Source organism: Silene latifolia, chromosome 9, assembly GCF_048544455.1.
Source record: "Silene latifolia isolate original U9 population chromosome 9, ASM4854445v1, whole genome shotgun sequence".
In the NCBI taxonomy this organism is placed as follows: Eukaryota; Viridiplantae; Streptophyta; class Magnoliopsida; order Caryophyllales; family Caryophyllaceae; genus Silene; species Silene latifolia.
Genome location: NC_133534.1, coordinates 194,659,504 through 194,677,969, shown reverse-complemented (window position 1 = coordinate 194,677,969; position 18,466 = coordinate 194,659,504). Strand labels below are relative to the sequence as shown.

General features: G+C 42.6%; 1 long non-coding RNA gene across 1 annotated transcript; it reads right to left on the bottom strand.

Moving 5' to 3' along the window:
• Positions 1-352: 352 nt before the first annotated feature.
• Positions 353-14,104, bottom strand: LOC141598431 (uncharacterized). Its single transcript, XR_012523505.1, has 2 exons — positions 13,904-14,104; positions 353-945 (listed from the first exon to the last, which is right to left on the bottom strand). It is a non-coding gene; the product is annotated as an uncharacterized LOC141598431 (long non-coding RNA).
• Between the last annotated feature and the right edge of the window lie 4,362 nt (positions 14,105-18,466).

Sequence of the window (18,466 nt, the reverse complement as noted above, 5' to 3'; positions counted from 1 at the left end):
TAAGGAAATCTCTGGTTGCTACTCGGATAGAGTAAACATACTTCTTATTGGTGACCGATTTAATTTGAATTGGGCCGGTTGTCCTTTTAGATTTTTCGATTTTTCATGTTTTATCAAGTCGTGTTTCAGACAATTCGGAGCGGCTTTGCCAACCATGGTGCTAACCTCCAGATCGTACTCACAAATGAATATTTTATAAATATAATATAACTCTTATATTGTTATACTTCATCTATTCCACCTTTATTGTAACAACCCATTTATTCAAGAACCTTTAGTAATACATTCTCAAGTAAATAGAAGTGTTAGCATCTCAGTTGCCTCAGGTAATAAGTATAAAAGACAAACAATAGAAAGGTACATTAAAATAAATATTTAAACTGCCTCCGACTGGTTTTATTACAATTTGTCTAACCAACTGTTTGAATAAATTAAATAAAAGCAGCGAAAAATAAATATAGTCTCAGAGTAAACTAGGTGACAATCTAGACTCCATGTAATAGCCATCTTCGCGTCCTATCCCAAAAGCATCCAGCCAAGCATCTTAAAATCCAACCTGTTATTCAATCTGCTCCCATATTAACCAGAAATATTAAGTGGTTCATAATAGGCCACCCCATTTAAAGGAGGCGACAATTTTATTTTTGTCAACAGAAACATAAACACGTCAACCAAAAGGCTGAGTAGGATAACTAAACAATAATTAAGGCGTATTTAACGACACCTGCAACAGAAAATACAACAAGTAATAATCACAACCGTATGTCCTCCATGGTCCTCACCCACGGCTATCACAAGTGTCTCACACATCGCTCAGGATCATTGTCTCCTCCGAACACCACCGTGCTTGCCCTACCCAAACCGCTCAAGTCCACGGCTCTTCCACATCCCCGTGCCTGGCCGACCAAAACCGCTTAGGTCCACGGCTCTTCCACATCCTCGTGTCTGGCCAACCAATATATCACATTAACAAGTAGAGCTCCTCCTCCAACGATGCCAACAAAACAGAAATAAAACCAATCCCAGCAGTAAAGATACAACAATAAGATTTTTTTTTTTTTTTTTTTTGACAACGGAGGTGAATAACTTACAATGTTCGACAAACAACATAAGCTACTCGACTAGGTAGCACCAGACCATCAACTACTAAATCTAACACTACTAAGCCATGCCTAAAACATACATACACAATATTCAAAATTAAAGCTACATCATAAAAATAAACTAGATCCGCAATGATAGGATGGAAAGGGGCGGAGGAATGGCCATGAACAACCGATCCAGCATCCCAAGCACACTTGACTTCCAGAATCCATCGACGCAAGCAAGCCTTAGAGGGACCATGACAAGGTGTACTTCCGCTCTTGCGAAAAGAACGAAGAAAGACAGAGTGATGAACGAGACGACGAAGTCTGCCATCGGCGGAGATAAAACTCCTACACCTTCGAAATCGAACCCTTTGGCCTAGCGACCAACACACCAAGGAAGCCACTATACAAAGGAAGGAGGACAATGGAAGTTTAATAACCCAAATCCAGTCAGTAGAGTCCACAAGTCGACGTCTTCTGTCAAACCCGATCCTCATCTTACTACTAAAAACCCCAATGAAGATTACGGGACAGGGCACCCGTAAACAAAGGGAATTTATTATTGAAAAAAACAGGAAATAACAGCAGGAAAGGTGAAACATCAGATGGAAGCGGAAACCACCACATCCGATCCAACCAACGACACTTCCAAAGAACCCGACTTCACCCAACCCAACCCGCCTCAAAACCAACACAATGGAACCAGGCATCCACGATCAATCTCCGACAAAAGAAAAAAGACGGCCACACCATTAAAACCACAAAAGGCACAAACGGCACAGCAAAGATCTACTTCTTCAGAAATGCCAAAAGCGGCCGACACAAAAGCTCCCCCCCAGGACCGTTGGCCTGCAGACAACAACCCAAGCCAAAAGAAACCACACAAACCTCCCAGAAACGCCGGACACAAAACATAAACGATGCTCGTTTCACCAACCGACAGCTCCCAGGACCACCACCACACAAACAACAATAGCAAAACAGAAAAAACACAGCCACCAGAGGTAGAAGACAAGGGATCGATAGGTGGGGGGAATGGGGGGATCACCATATCTGACCCAAACTCAACCACAAAGAGAACGGAGCAGACGAATGAGCTATGCTCAACGACTCAGACAGGCAAGAAACAATCAAGCCAACCCAGAGGTGGGGGGAATGGGGGGATCACCTCTGGGAAAAGGGAACGACGGTGACAGGACAAAGGACGGAGGGACGAGACCGACCTACCGGAAACAACCATAGGAGGGGGAAATGGGTCGCACACAGAGCTTCAACGACAGGACAGGGGAACAAAAAGGTCAGCCTTGAACAGATCATCAGGGAGGAAGACCGTCACCGCCGAAAAACCACCGACACTCAACGGCCGACGAAGACGAAGATGAGACCGATCGGAACATACCGGCCGACATAAAAGGAGAGGCTAGGGCGATCGCCGGAGTTAGGCCAAGAGAATAGCCTAACTCCGGCGAAGGGAAGGGAGAAATTGAGGAGGAAGTGCGTGGCTAGGGGAGGCGGCAGCTCAAAAAGTTAGGGTTTTGTTTTTTTTAGAGAGAGGAACTTTTAGAGAGAGAGCCGATGGCTGCTGCATGTATCAAACCTTTCCTTTTGATACAATGATACGTGCATTTTATATAGTCTTTTTAGCCTATTTTATGCACGTATTTCCATGCTTTTATCGTAGTTTTATGCTACGAAATGCCCCGAATATGCTACTTTGGGTTATTTTGTCTTATTTGCAGGAATGAACCAGAAAGTAGTGAAATCAAGCCTTTTACCATCCATTTAGCATGCATTCGGAGGAAGAGTGAATTTGGAGCGGGAATGTAGCTAGTTTGGGATGCGCAAAGAAGAAAGATAGCTAGGCGAGCAAAGGAAGAACTTCAAATTGCTAGTGCCTACTTTGGAGAGCCATATCTCGAGTTATACAACAGATATTCAGGTGATTCCAATTGGAGATGAAAGTTTGTCCTCTTAGATTTCCAACGCCACCAGAATCGCCCTATTTGCCCAAGTAACGAAGCAATGGCAGCCGTTTGAAGTTTAGTGCGCAAAGCAGGAAAAGTACTCGATCGAGTAGATAAATCACTCGATCGAGTACTAGCTACAGCGAGAAGGTTATTGTCGAGTATGATTAGATTTATTCTTATGTTTATCTTATATCTAGTTAATAATAATAATACTACTTAGTATAAATAAGATAGTTTTAGACCTAATAGATATATAATTCATTCCCTGGAGTCAGTAGAGGGAACGGACGACTGCTTGTTCTTCAATTCTCTATTTTTCGGATCAATTATTGTATTGGTATTATTTATTCTTCTTTAATCTTTTAATCATCTTTATTGCTTGAATTCCTTCTTCCCTTATTTATTATCATAATTGCTTTTATTCAATCCTTATCAGTTTATCATTATGTTCAGTTTCAATTATTTATTTATTTGTTGTTGTTGTTAATTCGATGGTAGTGAATAGCTAATTTTCTCATGTTAAGACTATAGGGGATCCATAATTATGAAGGGAGAGTAATCGATTTATTGGGTTAATGCTGGTATTGTCTTTGTTGGTTAAATGCTGCAGTTAATTGTATCCGTCTGATTGAGTCGACGCAATTAGACCTATAATTCTTAGTGATCCTCGACCTGGACCGAAAGGTTGGAGGAGGCAAGACTAGTAGCGAACAATAGGGTATTGCAGTGAGGGCGAAAGTTAAGCTGTTTACACTTTAGGGTGAATTAAGGACCGAAAGGTGACATTCGTTACCCCTTAGACCGTATTTGCATTGACCTGAGACCTAGATTACTTGACCGGATGATTATGGTGAACCGTCTGTCTTAGCTGTTCCTCTTTATCTGTTTTCTCCCTTCTTTTTATTCCCCTCTTCCTTATTCTCTTTAGTCAGAAATCATATTCAAACCCCCACATTGTGACCCGTACTCATAGACTAAAATTAGACAGATAAATCTCATTTTTGCCTCCCTGTGGAGATCGACCCTACTTGCCGCTGACTTCTGTTAGTTGTAACTTAGGTTTATTTTTGATACTGCGACGACCGGTATCAAATTTTGGCGCCGTTGCCGGGGAGGCTATTTTTTAAATTACTAGTTGTTTATTTTTAATTCTTCTTTTAGTTTAAGGAACATCGTTCCTTAGACTATTCTCATATCTTGTCTGTAGTTTCGTCTTATGCGCAGGTCGCAAGGTGGTCCACTACTACCTTTTGATCCCGAGATTGAGAGATCTCTGCACGTAAAAAGGAGACTGTTCCAAGAGCAACAGGCAGAGGAAGAGCCTAGTTCTCGTGGTAATTTTTACGAGAACGAGCTTTTCGAAGACAATCCACCGTCTTCTCCAGTTTCCAATTCATCACTTGAGTCTATCACTTTCCCAGAATTTCCCGAAATGGCTGAGGAAGCAACCATCGCTAGTCACTCCGAGCCCACAGCTGACAATCTTTATAAAGGGTTCGAATTACCAGGAGATGCTAGGAAGTTCGAACCGAAGCCTTCTTACATTAGCATGGTCGAGAAAAATCAGTTCGGGGGAGCTGCGAAGGAAGATGCAGCTCAGCATATGGAGACCTTCATTGACTACTGCTGCTCCATACCTCCTCCCGCTGGCGTGACAGCGGATCAGATAAAAGAAACCATGTTCATCTTCTCACTCCGCGATGCTGCAAGGGAGTGGTACAGGGATTTGGACCGAGCTGCTCACGCCATAACGGATTGGAATTCGCTAGCATTGGCGTTCTATAAAAAGTACTTCTCTGCTTCGAGAACCATAGCCATCAGAGCTCAGATAACCAGTTTTAAACAAGGGCCCGACGAGAACTTCCACGAGGCATGGCTTCGATTTAAGAAACTAGTGCGAACCATACCGCACCACGGTTTCGAAAAATGGAGTCTGTGCAACCATTTTTACAATGGTTTATATGATGATCAGAGGGCTATACTAGATGCGGCAGCCAACGGTCGATTTTCTGACAACTTGGGGCCGATTTAAGGGATGGAAAATCATAGATGATTTAGCCACTCATAGGGCTGAATACGGGAATTCAAGAGGAAACCAAAGGAGAGTGCTGAATCCTCTTCAAATGGGCCGCATTAGAAGCCCTTACCGCGAGGTTCGACAAGTATGAACTAGGGGGAGCTCTCAAGCCAGGGATGTACCAGGTTAATGCTATGACAGACGGTCCTTTCGTCTGTACGAGGTGCGGGGTAGACGGACATGTCTCTGATTTCTGTCCTAGTCCTTATGAGCAATGTGCTGCCTTTCAACACTACAGGCAAAACAACACTCATTACGAGCCGAATATCCACCCCAATTTGAGGTGGAGTAATCAGAACAACGTACTCAATCCCACCGCCCCTCCAAATCAGTCGCAACAACCATATATCCCTCCACATCAGAAGCAACAAGGCTATCAGAAGCCTCCGTCTTTTAACCCTCCTAACCACGGTTCATCTTCAAGTGGGGTGAGTGAACTGGGCGAGTTAAAGTTTATGATGCAAGCCATTACAAAGCAGCTTCATGCGAGCGATCAACAAAGAAGCACAAGTGATCAACAGCGAGACGCGTCCATAAAGGCACTTGAGACTCAAGTTGCCCAACTCGCCGCGAATCAATCCTCGAGGAAGCCGGGTCATTTACCGACTCAAAATGAGAAGAACCCGAACGAGACGGTACATTTGATAGAGTTGAGAAGCGGTCTTTCTTATGAGGGACCAGAAATGAAGAAATCGGACACGAAATAGTCAGAATCGATGATGAACGCGATTGCTCTGTTAAGAAAAAGGGGCTCACGACGAAGTAGTTACTCGATCGACTGAAATCAGGTGTTCGATCGAGTGGGAATGGTGAAGAATCTGGTCGATCGAGTGGAGTCTCCGCTCGATCGAGTGAACTGGAAGCTGAAGATGGTCGATCGAGTGGGAATGTTGCTCGATCGACTGAAGCTGATAAAGGAACTGCTCGATCGAGTGAACACATTGCTCGATCGAGTGATATTGATGACGGGGAGCTTATTCGAGAGCCTGCTAGTGCTCGTTTAAGCGAGGAATCACCAGAAAGGCCTCGTTCGAGAGGTAAGAAGCGTCCAAAGGACACCGAACTTGCTCCGGAAGACACTTTGGAGGCGAGAAACAAGGGACTTGAGATTCCAATTACGGTTCCCTTCCCGAGGCGGCTGCAGAATACCAAGATTAATCAACAGTTTGGCAAATTTGTTGAGCTGTTGAAGAGTTTGGAAGTTTCCGTGCCGTTCACTGAATTGCTGACCAAGGTACCCTCTTATTTAAAATTTATGAAAGAGATTTTAGCACGTAAGAGGACCATTAATGATAATGAGACTGTAGCTTTGACTGAGGTGGGGTCAGCCCTATTTCAAAATAAGCTACCTCCTAAGCAATCAGACCCGGGTAGTTTTTCGATCCCTTGTCATATAGGTATGCAATTGATTGATAATGCGCTATGCGATTTAGGCGCTAGCGTAAGTGTTTTACCTTTGTCTCTAGCTAAGAGACTTGGTGTGACAAAACTGAGTTGCACCAACATGACTGTCCAGATGGCCGACCGTAGTTTATCACGGCCACTAGGTGTGGCGGAAGACGTACCTGTTCGGATCGGGAAGTTCTTTATTCCCGTCGATTTTGTCGTCTTGGATATCCCCGAAGATGTGCACACCCCTATCATTTTAGGGAGACCATTTTTGTCCACTACCCGTGCAGTGATAGACGTCGGGGGGAAGACTTTGACCTTCCAGTTAGGGGACGAGGAGCTGACTTTCCAACAGTCCAAGTTCCGGAGGGCTCCCATGCAAGCTCAACCTTGCAATGCCCTTTCTTCTGTTGACCCTATTATTGACACTCCAGATGAAAATTTGGAGAATATTGCTGTTATTGCTAACCCTCCGCCTCATACTGAGAGCAAAAAGGAGAAAAAATCGTCTGTTTTCCTTACTGCAGGTACAGATGAAGGCAAGAAAGGAGTTGTCAAAGGACGTGGTACAACCATTATCAATCAAACTGGAGCCAAGGATGCCAAAGAGGATGACAGAGGGGCGAGAACGAAGGCAGTTCGAACCTACATAGATTGGAACTATGTTCCTCCTCCTCTTGCAAACAGGAATTCAAGCTCATGGAAATCAAAGAGGACGGTCGGTATTCTTTGAAGTGACGTCCTCCATCGAAGCCCACGAAGGGGCTACGATGCTAATGGGAATTAAACGGGGAAATGCCCCGTGTAACAAATTGTAATAGATATTCGTTTGAATTACTTTTGAATTTCTTTTATTACGTTTTTAATTAGGACAATTAGTTTAGACATTTTTTAGCGTAGACTAAGACTATAAACTGTGTTTCTGCATATTTGGTATTTTGGGATGTGTTTGGACGTGTTTTATGCAGGTTTGGGGAAATGTCACGCATTTCGAGGAAATAAAGACGGAAATCCAAGAGTCAACGAGAAGGAGTCCTCGATCGAGTACTTTTTGTACTCGATCGAATGGCGATTGGTTCGATCGAGCTTGCTGATTACTCGATCGAGGAAGGCCACAGAGGAATTGATCGATCGAGAGTACTGTTACTCGATCGAGGAAAAGGGACAGCAAAAGTCCTCGATCGAGTGATTAAAACCACTCGATCGAGTGAAATGAACAGGGACGACGGGAGTTTACTTTCCTAAAACTCTTTATTTCCCTAATTTTATTTCATTTCATCCCTAATCCCGTCTAACCTCCCCCTTATTGCGATTTCCTTTTTCCCCCAAATCCCCATTTTTGCCCAAAATCATCAAATCCACCACCAACATTCTATCACTAGCACTTAATTCTTCAATAGCCCCTTGTTTTCCCCCTATTTTGTGTTCATTTTCACGGTTTTCAAAGGGAATTAGGGTTTCGCGGTTTTTCAATTAAAAATCCGCCTTTGTTGCTTGTTATTTGAAGTTTAATTGCTTGTATAGAATCCTCATCATCAAGTAAGTGTCTCTTTCACACTCTTTGCATTTTATCTTTAATTAATTAGAAATTCTTGAGGTGATTGAATTAGGGTTCGAAAATTCCTTGCCTAGTCGAATTTATTCGATTAAATTGTGTTTATTTGCCCTTGATTAGCTTGTTGATGATGTTTTCGCAATTCCTCACTGCTTCTACATGTTAAATTCGATTTTGCGCGATTTCCGCGATTAGGGTTCCTGTGAGTCGAAATGTGTCGACTGTCAGACGGTTTCCTGTTGTCTTGCCTGCTTAACTTCAGTCCATGCTTACTTAATACTGTTGTTAATTGCCGTTACCGTCCCCTATCGCCTTTACTTGATGTGAATTTTTGGGAATCTCGCGCTGTGAGTGGTTACCCTCGACTGCTAGGAGTCTTATGTGTTCCCCTATGTGGTTTTCATGCTGTGTTTGTCTCCTCTAGCAGTCACTACTTTGCCATTTTACCACCACTCATATGCTACCTTTCGAACTTAGTGAGGATTGTTGGATTTTGTATGCTGGAAGTCGGATTTCTTGACTGATAGGGCCTCATATTTGTTGTCACATGTTGGTTAGCGGGTTGTTTTAACCACGGTTAGCAGCATCGTCCCTTATTCATGCCTTTTGCCACTTTGCAGGATGGACGCCAGTTCTTTGCCCGCTGCTAGTTCATCTTCCAGCCCTTCTTCGAGCGAGTTAGTGGTCCCTGCTGTCACCACTACTGCCCTGGTAACCACTATAGCTCCTGCCGTTACCACCACTCCTACCAGGCCTTTCTCTTTGCTGGACTGCGGATTCATCCCCCGTTTCCCACAGCCTGGTATGGTGCCACCGAGGCCACACCCGCAGGCTAGCTAGTTAGCCGTCACTCCCAGCCCTTCTGAGGCTGTTGCTGCGGGGGAGAGCGCACTCACACCTCTACCAAATATGCCCACGGTACGTTTCACCTCAGAGGCTCACCGGAAACGGTTAGTCACTTTACTTCGTTGCCCTCTCTCCCCCACCCGTTTCCTTGCGCGAGCTGACTTAGAGACCTTAGGCATTTATGAGGAGGTCTGTAGTTTGTTGAACGGGACGGGTATGTCGGGTTTGATTACCATGCAGGAGGCTACCATTCGTACCTCTACTTACGAGTTTTTTAGCTCCTACTCTTTTGACACCGACTCCTACCAGGCTGACCACTCCAGTTCCTGCATCCACTTTCGACTCCGCAACGAGTCGCACCACTGGACCTTGGCCAGGTTTGGGCAGGTTTTGGGACTAGTTAGTGATAGTCCCACCGCCCCACCTCGAGACCTCCTTCAGGCCACTTTGGGCTGCGCTTACTCACACCCCCTTCCAGCACGGAAGGGAGCTCATGTTCACTTACCTGCGCCCCGTTACTACTTGCGTCTGTTAGGAGAGACCATTTTTGGGCGCCCTGAGCCCAATAACGTGACCAACACTGAGCTAGCGATTCTCGCGGGGTACCTCAACATTGACTACGGTACCTCGTTTGTTCTAAACATTGCCTATCTGGTAGCTCAGCATTGGAACGGAATTGGGACTCGGGTCAAGACCGCAGTTGTCTGCGGCGGGCTGGTGACTAGGATTGCCCGCCACCTTTACCCCACTGAGCCCGGCCTCAGTGCACCTGATGAGATGGCTTACCTTGACCTGGATGCCATGGCTGAATTCGCCTGGTTCCCAAAGGCGAAGGGGAGTGCGAGGACGTGGAAGATCTGTGGTTCCACGTCTGTTACCTTGCCGTGCTCTACCCTTCCCCCACTTTTACCGCTCTCATCTGCTGCTGAGGGAGCGAGGCCACCTCCACCTTCCTACCACCTTACATTCACCCCTCCTCCTTCTTCTAAGAAGAGGAAGCGGGAGGCCGGAGCATCTTCTAGCTCCCAGGCTCAGACTCAGGCCCAGGCTGGACCGACACCCACGCCTCAGCCTACACCCACACAGACTCATACTCCACCTCCACTTGACCCTCCTTCTGGTTCGGTTTTTCCGGCCAATTTTGTTTGCCCTCCTGCTTTAGAGGCGCCCGCGGTCATGGACCAAGGGCGTCGTGATGCCGCGCTTTCGGATATGTGCAGGTACATTACTGAGATGAGACGGGATATGGCTTTGGCTGCATTCCCGATCTACGAGTTCCACATCCGAGCCCGGCGACCGTTTCCAGAGGGGTGGCCGCATCCTTCCTTCTACCGATACCCAGCGGACGGGTACCCTCCACTACCTTCTGACTCAGAGTCGGAGCCGGAGGAGACAGCGGTAGCACGAGAGGTGGTGCGGTTCTGGCGAGCGAAAGCGGCGGCGAAAGTCGCCGAGAGGAGGAGAGTGACCCTCCGTTCGTACCCGGTCCGAGGATCAGCCGGAGATGACGATTGAGTCTCCCCCTTGTTTGTTGCTTTGGTTTGGGGAGACCGTTTTGTTGAGTCGGAGTACACGAGAGACGGCGGTGCCGACGACGAGTAGCTTTCGGGTCTACTCACTTCCCCGGTTTTAAGGTGGTTTGGGGAAGTTCGTATTTTGTATGTCCTCTTACTCTTTTTTATTTCGTCTCCTTTATTTTTCTTTTATTGGTTGTATACTCCCATCCCCCATTTTTCTGCTGGTGTATGCTGGAGGACAACGAGGGCGTTGTCCGTTTTGGTTTGGGGAGGGTATTGCATCCTTTTGAGTCTGCATCTGCATTTGTTTTGCATTCACGTTTAATTTTTCAGTTTGCATTTGTTGTTTATTTTCAAAAAAATCAAAAATCCAAGAAATTATAAAATGTTAAAAATTCAAGAATTTTCACGTTTATTTTTGCATTTAGGTTGAGTCGGAACGATAGATTCCCGTGATGAAATTGCACTTAACTTGTCAATTCACTTGAGCCTTGCACTTTATTGATGGTTTTTAGCTTTGTCATACGCATAGTCTACGAATTTCTGTTCAAATAATAGCTGACTGATTAGACTTGACCTGATAAATTGGCAAACTACTAAAAAAAATTCTGAGTTTTAGAGCCATAACTGGTGCCATTCATGACCAGTTCATTAGGAATTTTGAGAGTAGTACTCCTTGCATAGCATGTTCGTCTCATTTGCACATTTATGACATTCAATTTCTCGTCAAATGCACATATTCGGGTCTGCGGTTGGTGTCACATGCAGGGAGGGTCTTGCAACTCCCCTTTCTTTACATCCTTCACCCATTTAGCTCCACATTGACCAAAACTTGCCTTTTGACCCATTAGCCACATTCCAAACTAAGCCTGCCTAGTCAAGCTAGTTAGTCTGTCCTTTTGTGGTATGTTTTCCGTTGCAGTTTGGTCCGTAATTCCCGTTTGGAGTTGGTGTTTGAATTAAGGAAGGAGGAAGAAAAGAAAAAAAGTATTGAAAAAAAAAAAGAAAAAAAAAAGAGAAACGTGAAAGAAGAAGAAAAAAAAAAGAAGGAAAAGAAAATGAAAAAAAATGAGATTCACGAAAAAAGAAAAAGAGATAAATTGTGAAAAAAGTTGGACCCTCTTGTCAGAGTTGAGAAGATGTTTGAAGACGTACAATCGACAAGAGGGTTGGTTGTTTTAGTTAGTTGTTCAGACGGTGTTTAAAAAAGGGAACTTTGTGACCGTCTAGCTCCTCCACTCTTATTCTATATTTTTTGAGGAGATTGTGCTTCCAGTCTAGTGAGTTTTGTGCCAAGTGAAGGGCACCTGTGTTTCGTCTTTCAGACAGTTGAGATCCGGATGGTTTATCATGGTCCTGTTAGGAACTAGCTTGACGCTTTTACTTCCACATTTCCATAACTTGTTTAGCCTTTTCTCACCTGAACCTCACTATTCCCATATTACTTGCAAACCCTCGGCTATGACGGACATTATTGGTTGGAGTGTGTGCATTAGTACTTGAATTGTTTTTCATTTTTGTTGCATACATGCTATGTAGGTCGCAGTTAGGCGAGTGACTGTCTTTTCTTCTCTCTTTTATATATAACATTTGCCCTTTGCTTCATGAGAGAAGAGTGACCACGTGAGAGTCCGGTTTTGTTGGTCTTGCAAGGTCGATAGGTCAGCTTTATTTCTGAACAGCCTATAATTCGTTTGCGTATTGACTGCCTAGCTTTAACTGTTGATTTCTGTTGCATTAAAGTGGTTCAAGTAGATAAGTTAAGCTAGCTCTGAGTTATCATTTCCGTTCCATTAGTTTAGTTTTGAGTTTACTCGAGGACGAGTAAAGGTTTGGTTTGGGGAGATTTGATACGTGCATTTTATATAGTCTTTTTAGCCTATTTTATGCACGTATTTCCATGCTTTTATCGTAGTTTTATGCTACGAAATGCCCCGAATATGCTACTTTGGGTTATTTTATCTTATTTGCAGGAATGAACCAGAAAGTAGTGAAATCAAGCCTTTTACCATCCATTTAGCATGCATTCGGAGGAAGAGTGAATTTGGAGCGGGAATGTAGCTAGTTTGGGATGCGCAAAGAAGAAAGATAGCTAGGCGAGCAAAGGAAGAACTTCAAATTGCTAGTGCCTACTTTGGAGAGCCATATCTCGAGTTCTACAATAGATATTCAGGTGATTCGAATTGGAGATGAAAGTTTGTCCTCTTAGCTTTCCAACGCCACCAGAATCGCCCTATTTGCCCAAGTAACGAAGAAATGGCAGCCGTTTGAAGTTTAGTGCGCAAAGCAGGAAAAGTACTCGATCGAGTAGATAAATCACTCGATCGAGTACTAGCTACAGCGAGAAGGTTATTGTCGAGTATGATTAGATTTATTCTTATGTTTATCTTATATCTAGTTAATAATAATAATACTACTTAGTATAAATAAGATAGTTTTAGACCTAATAGATATATAATTCATTCCCTGGAGTCAGTAGAGGGAACGGACGACTGCTTGTTCTTCAATTCTCTATTTTTCGGATCAATTATTGTATTGGTATTATTTATTCTTCTTTAATCTTTTAATTATCTTTATTGCTTGAATTCCTTCTTCCCTTATTTATTATCATAATTGCTTTTATTCAATCCTTATCAGTTTATCATTATGTTCAGTTTCAATTATTTATTTATTTGTTGTTGTTGTTAATTCGATGGTAGTGAATAGCTAATTTTCTCATGTTAAGACTATAGGGGATCCATAATTATGAAGGGAGAGTAATCGATTTATTGGGTTAATCTTTGGTATTGTCTTTGTTGGTTAAATGTTGCAGTTAATTGTATCCGTCTGATTGAGTCGACGCAATTAGACCTATAATTCTTAGTGATCCTCGACCTGGACCGAAAGGTTGGAAGAGGCAAGACTAGTAGCGAACAATAGGGTATTGCGGTGAGGGCGAAAGTTAAGTCGTTTTTACACTTTAGGGTGAATTAAGGACCGAAAGGTGACATTCGTTACCCCTTAGACCGTATTTGCATTGACCTGAGACCTAGATTACTTGACCGGATGATTATGGTGAACAGTCTGTCTTAGCTGTTCCTCTTTATCTGTTTTCTCCCTTCTTTTTATTCCCCTCTTCCTTATTCTCTTTAGTCAGAAATCATATTCAAACCCCCACATTGTGACCCGTACTCATAGACTAAAACTAGACAGATAAATCTCATTTTTGCCTCCCTGTGGAGATCGACCCTACTTGCCGCTGACTTCTGTTAGTTGTAACTTAGGTTTATTTTTGATACTGCGACGACCGGTATCATACAACAATAAGATACTTGTAAGGCAACTCATCCAATTATAAGACAATAATTAAATAAATTATTCATTCTTCCAATTCATCTTATAACAACAACAACAAGATTATAATCCATCTTACAATTAGTCAGTCAACAATTAAGCAAACTAATAAGATTGAGTAGTTAACGTACCGTTTAGCGAATTCTTCAAGCAACAAGATGAGTAATCAATTAAAAGGGTTCCTCGACAAATTCGGCTCAAATCTTAGATTTAAGGCAAGATGAAGACCGTCGTCTTAAACTTATCTCACAATGTCTCCCTTTTCTTTCTAGTTTATAAGTTGAGTTTTTGATGTGAATAAAAGTGATGAAGTGATGTGTGAATGGAGTATTTATAGGAGGTAATGGAAACATCTAGAGTGAGGAAATAATATATAATAATAAAATATCAAGGTAGGTAGATAAAGACTACACCATATAGACCTCCCTTCCCTTTTCTTTCTCCTGGGACCCGCGGACTATCTCACCATATCATTTTTTTTCTTTTTAAGCCATCGCTAATAAAATTAATATATTTACCCATTTAAGTTATTCACATTTTATTCTAAAAACATAATACGTTGACCAAGTTGACCTTGACTTTAACTTTAAATTACGGAGTATTACAATCTTACCTCCTTAAAAAGAATTTCATCCCGAAGTTCGCCACCCTACTCAACTGAAAAAGCGTCAAACAAATGAAAACAAACGAACTCAAATTCAATTCACTTAATGAATAAACATAAATATGTACTCTTAAAAGTCGTATTATTACATTCAACCTCCATTAAAAAGAACTTATATCCCAAAATTTTCTATCCATCTCGACACCAATATAATCTTAAATACCAATCCGTCCCCTGGTTCCGTGGTTCTTACTGCCACAATCCAAAATACCCATAGGCTACGTGGTGCACCACCAACATTTGCAACAACATAAATCCTCAAGTCCGCCCTAATGTTACCACACCACAACATTTCTCACGCTTATCAGTACTTACTAGGACAACCCAATAACTAATGAAAAATGTACTGATACTATCGCAAAATGACATCCTACCCCAATTAAAATTAAGGTTACATCTGCGTAACCTCAAAAACTAAACAACACTTACCAAGATTCTCCAGACTTCTTGTAACACCCCCAATTACCCGCCCAAGGTAACTAAGGGGTCTACCATCTCGGTTTCCCGAGGTAGTGCATCAAAACTCCAATAACGAAACATTTATTACAATTTATGATTTAAAAGGCATTACAAAGTGAATTATACAAATTATAAATCTCAAATATACAACATTTGATACTAATGTGGTCTATGTCATCTCAAAAGGGATGACTCAACTAAGCTCCATCAAGTTCATGGCTCGGACCATATCCCGCTTGTATACAAATGCAAACCTGTCATACACTGCTTCCCATATGCCCGAAAATATAATATGGATCAACACAGACCACCGTAATTAAAAACGACGACAATTACACAAACACACACACGTCAGTCTAAATAATACATATATAATCATGACTAGCAACACACTATGACTAAACGACGCGACACACGGACTCCAAACCGTCTTATACTCATCTTATCATACTCATATCCATCTCATCACAATTCTGACGACGGCATCGCAACACCGCCCCAACAGCTGGACCTCAGCACGAGGTACTCGCATCGTAATAAGAACCCGGTAACCCGATGTAATACCATAGATTTCTGAGCATAGTGAATACTCGACCGAGGTGGTCATCGAGTGTTTTGAGGTAGGCTACTGCCTTGGGTGGACTCGGCCGAATATGTGAGACACTCGGTCGAGTAGGACGTACTCTGTCGAGTATGTCTGGTACTCGACTGAGTGCCCGGTCTGACAAGATATTTCCACGGTTTTGATTAAAATGATTAGAGACGTATAAAAAGACGTGTTAAGAAGTTTCTAATCAGTTTTAAAATAATTTCTCACAAAACATAAACTACGTACCTACGTTCGCTAATCATCTTCATCATTTTCAAGGCCAAGGGTGATCTATTGGGAGTTTTACATCTTGTTTTCCGTATCTATCGCAATAGTAAGTATTATTTATGCTTTATTGATTTGTTATTATAGTCGAGCAAACCCTAATTTGGGTTGATTTGGGGATTAAGGGTGTTTAGTGATGGTTTGTGATTAGTATTGTTTGATTATCAATGTTAGGTGACGATTTCGTAGAGGAATAGTAGTTCTAGCTCGCTTTGTTTATTTATCTTTCGGATTTGCTAATCAGGTAAGGTTTCCCTACTCAGTTACCTATATTGATTGATTATAAGTTTATTGGAAATGTGAGATTTTCTTTAATGTGGATTATTGTGGCATTTTGATATTGGTGACATTATTGGTATTGATTGTGGAGCCATTTTCGGGAGATGGTCTTCACCCCCATGTTCGCCCCTTGGGGCACCCGTCACAAGGGGATGTGCACATTAATGATCTGGGTTTACTTGTTGAGATGAGCGGGTCTTAGGTGGCAAGGCTGCGATCTACCACTGGCGGTGTGAATACCTGTTGTGATGGGTAACCTAGCAGCCCTGTGCTGCAGTTCAGACATTTTTATTTCGAGGACGAGATTGTTTATTGCAGGATTGTTTTGTATTGATTATGGTATTGTACCTCATGATTGATTATACAGTTGACTGACCCTTTTAGGTTTTCAGAACCAGCGGAGATCAATTGCGGGATGGTGAGCAGAAGTCTAGCAGGTTTTGCTGTTGAGCTTACCTGAAGGTTGGATGGGACGCTTGCGAGACAATGATTATTAGCTTCCGCTGAGTCTAGCATATGCTTTACCTTCTGCTGTTCTTTTAATAGGCTTTACTCTTTAGCAGTTCGAGTTGTACTTTATCTTTCAGTTGGAGTTTTGGAAATTGTAATTTGAATTAAAGCATAATCTCTCCTATTAAGCCGAGTGTTCCTCTTTCATTATAATACTACTCACATATATTAGAGAAAGGGGAACACTAGGCTTAATAGGAGGGAGTATTTTATTACATTTCTGTTTCATTATGGTAACTGTGATGCTTACTACCTCGGGCAACCGATATGGTAGCACCTCCATTTGCTAAGGTAGGCCTTGGTAGGGCACTTTTGTAGATGGGGGTGTTACAAAGTGGTATCAGAGCGACGATTTTGGAACCTAAAACCAATGAACAAAAAGAACATAGGGTGTCTAAATAAAATGAACCCGGATAGGAGTTGTTTGGAGATACCACAAAGGTTTGAGAGACGTCCTAAAACCGCAAAATTGCCCTCACAATTCAATTTCGAACCGGTCACTAAGGGATATGCCATGGGGATCTTTGCGTGTGTGTTTGCATATATACATATACATATACATATACATATACATATACATATACATATACATATACATATACATATACATATACATATATATATATATATGTATATATATGTACATATATATATATATATATATATATATATATATATATATATATATATATATATATATATATATATTTTTGGATAGGGAGTGATGTGATGTGAATTGGTTGGAGAAAGGTGGAAAGAGTATAATGTGTTGTAAGATGGTATAATGTATGATTTATGTTTATGTTTTGGTACTTTTGGTACGTAGGAACATGTGAGTAGGTTGCTTGTTATTATAATCATACATAGATACATACGTTTTTGGGAATGTCTGGGACACCGCTTTCGCATGACTCGACCGAGTGTGTCTAGGTACTTGACCGAGTAGAGGGTACTCGACCGAGCATCCAGACACTCGACCGAGTGGGTGTATAAGTGATTTTTGCAGTAGCTACTAGAACATGACCAGTTGGCCGAGTATAGTGAGTACTCGACCGAGTGGGGCGTACTCGACCGAGTGCCCGAGGTACTCTTCCGAGTGTGTTTTATGTGATATATTTGTCAGCTACTTAAGTCTGAGCACTCGGGTGAGTAGTGGATATACTCGTCCGAGTGTCTTGTACTCGACCGAGTACCTCTGTGTAATCGACCGGGTACTCTTTGGCGGACGTGATTTTTATTTTGAGCCGTAGGCTCTGTGCTTACGTTTGTCTTGATTATTGAAGCTCAAAATACCGCCAAAGAGATCACTTGCGTACATCAAAGCCTTTGAGATGAGATTGCCAGGATGATTGAGCAACATGAGGCACTCACCGAGGCCGTAAAGGATGTTGGGAAGGGAAAAGAAGTAGTTGTTAGGGATTTGTACCACTATTTCCCACTTCAACCCTACCACGTATGAGGGCACATGCGAGCCCAAATTGCTCGACAACTGGCACCGAGAGATGGAAAGTGTTTTGAGGTTGTTAACTGTCCGAATGACATGAAGATGGAGCATGCTGTGTTTTATCTGAGGGACAAAGCTTGGGTGTGGTGGCACCATGAGACGTAGGCTGCACGTGAGTATTATAAGAACTTGGGTGAACTCGTAATTCCTTGGGCGGAGTTCAAGAACGCAACGAGGAATCACTTTGGTCTAGAATATATTCGTAGCAAGTTGAGGGCCGAGTTCGATAGGTTTGCTATTTCTGATAGTATGACCGTGGCTGAGTACTATCACAAGTTCAATGAGTTGTCGCGTTATGCGGAGGACATGGAGCTGAGTCAACTGAGTCTGGCTCTTCGTTTCGAGAGAGGGTTGTCATCCTCCTATATACTAAGAGAATAAAACTTCTCTAAAGTTTTCCCTCC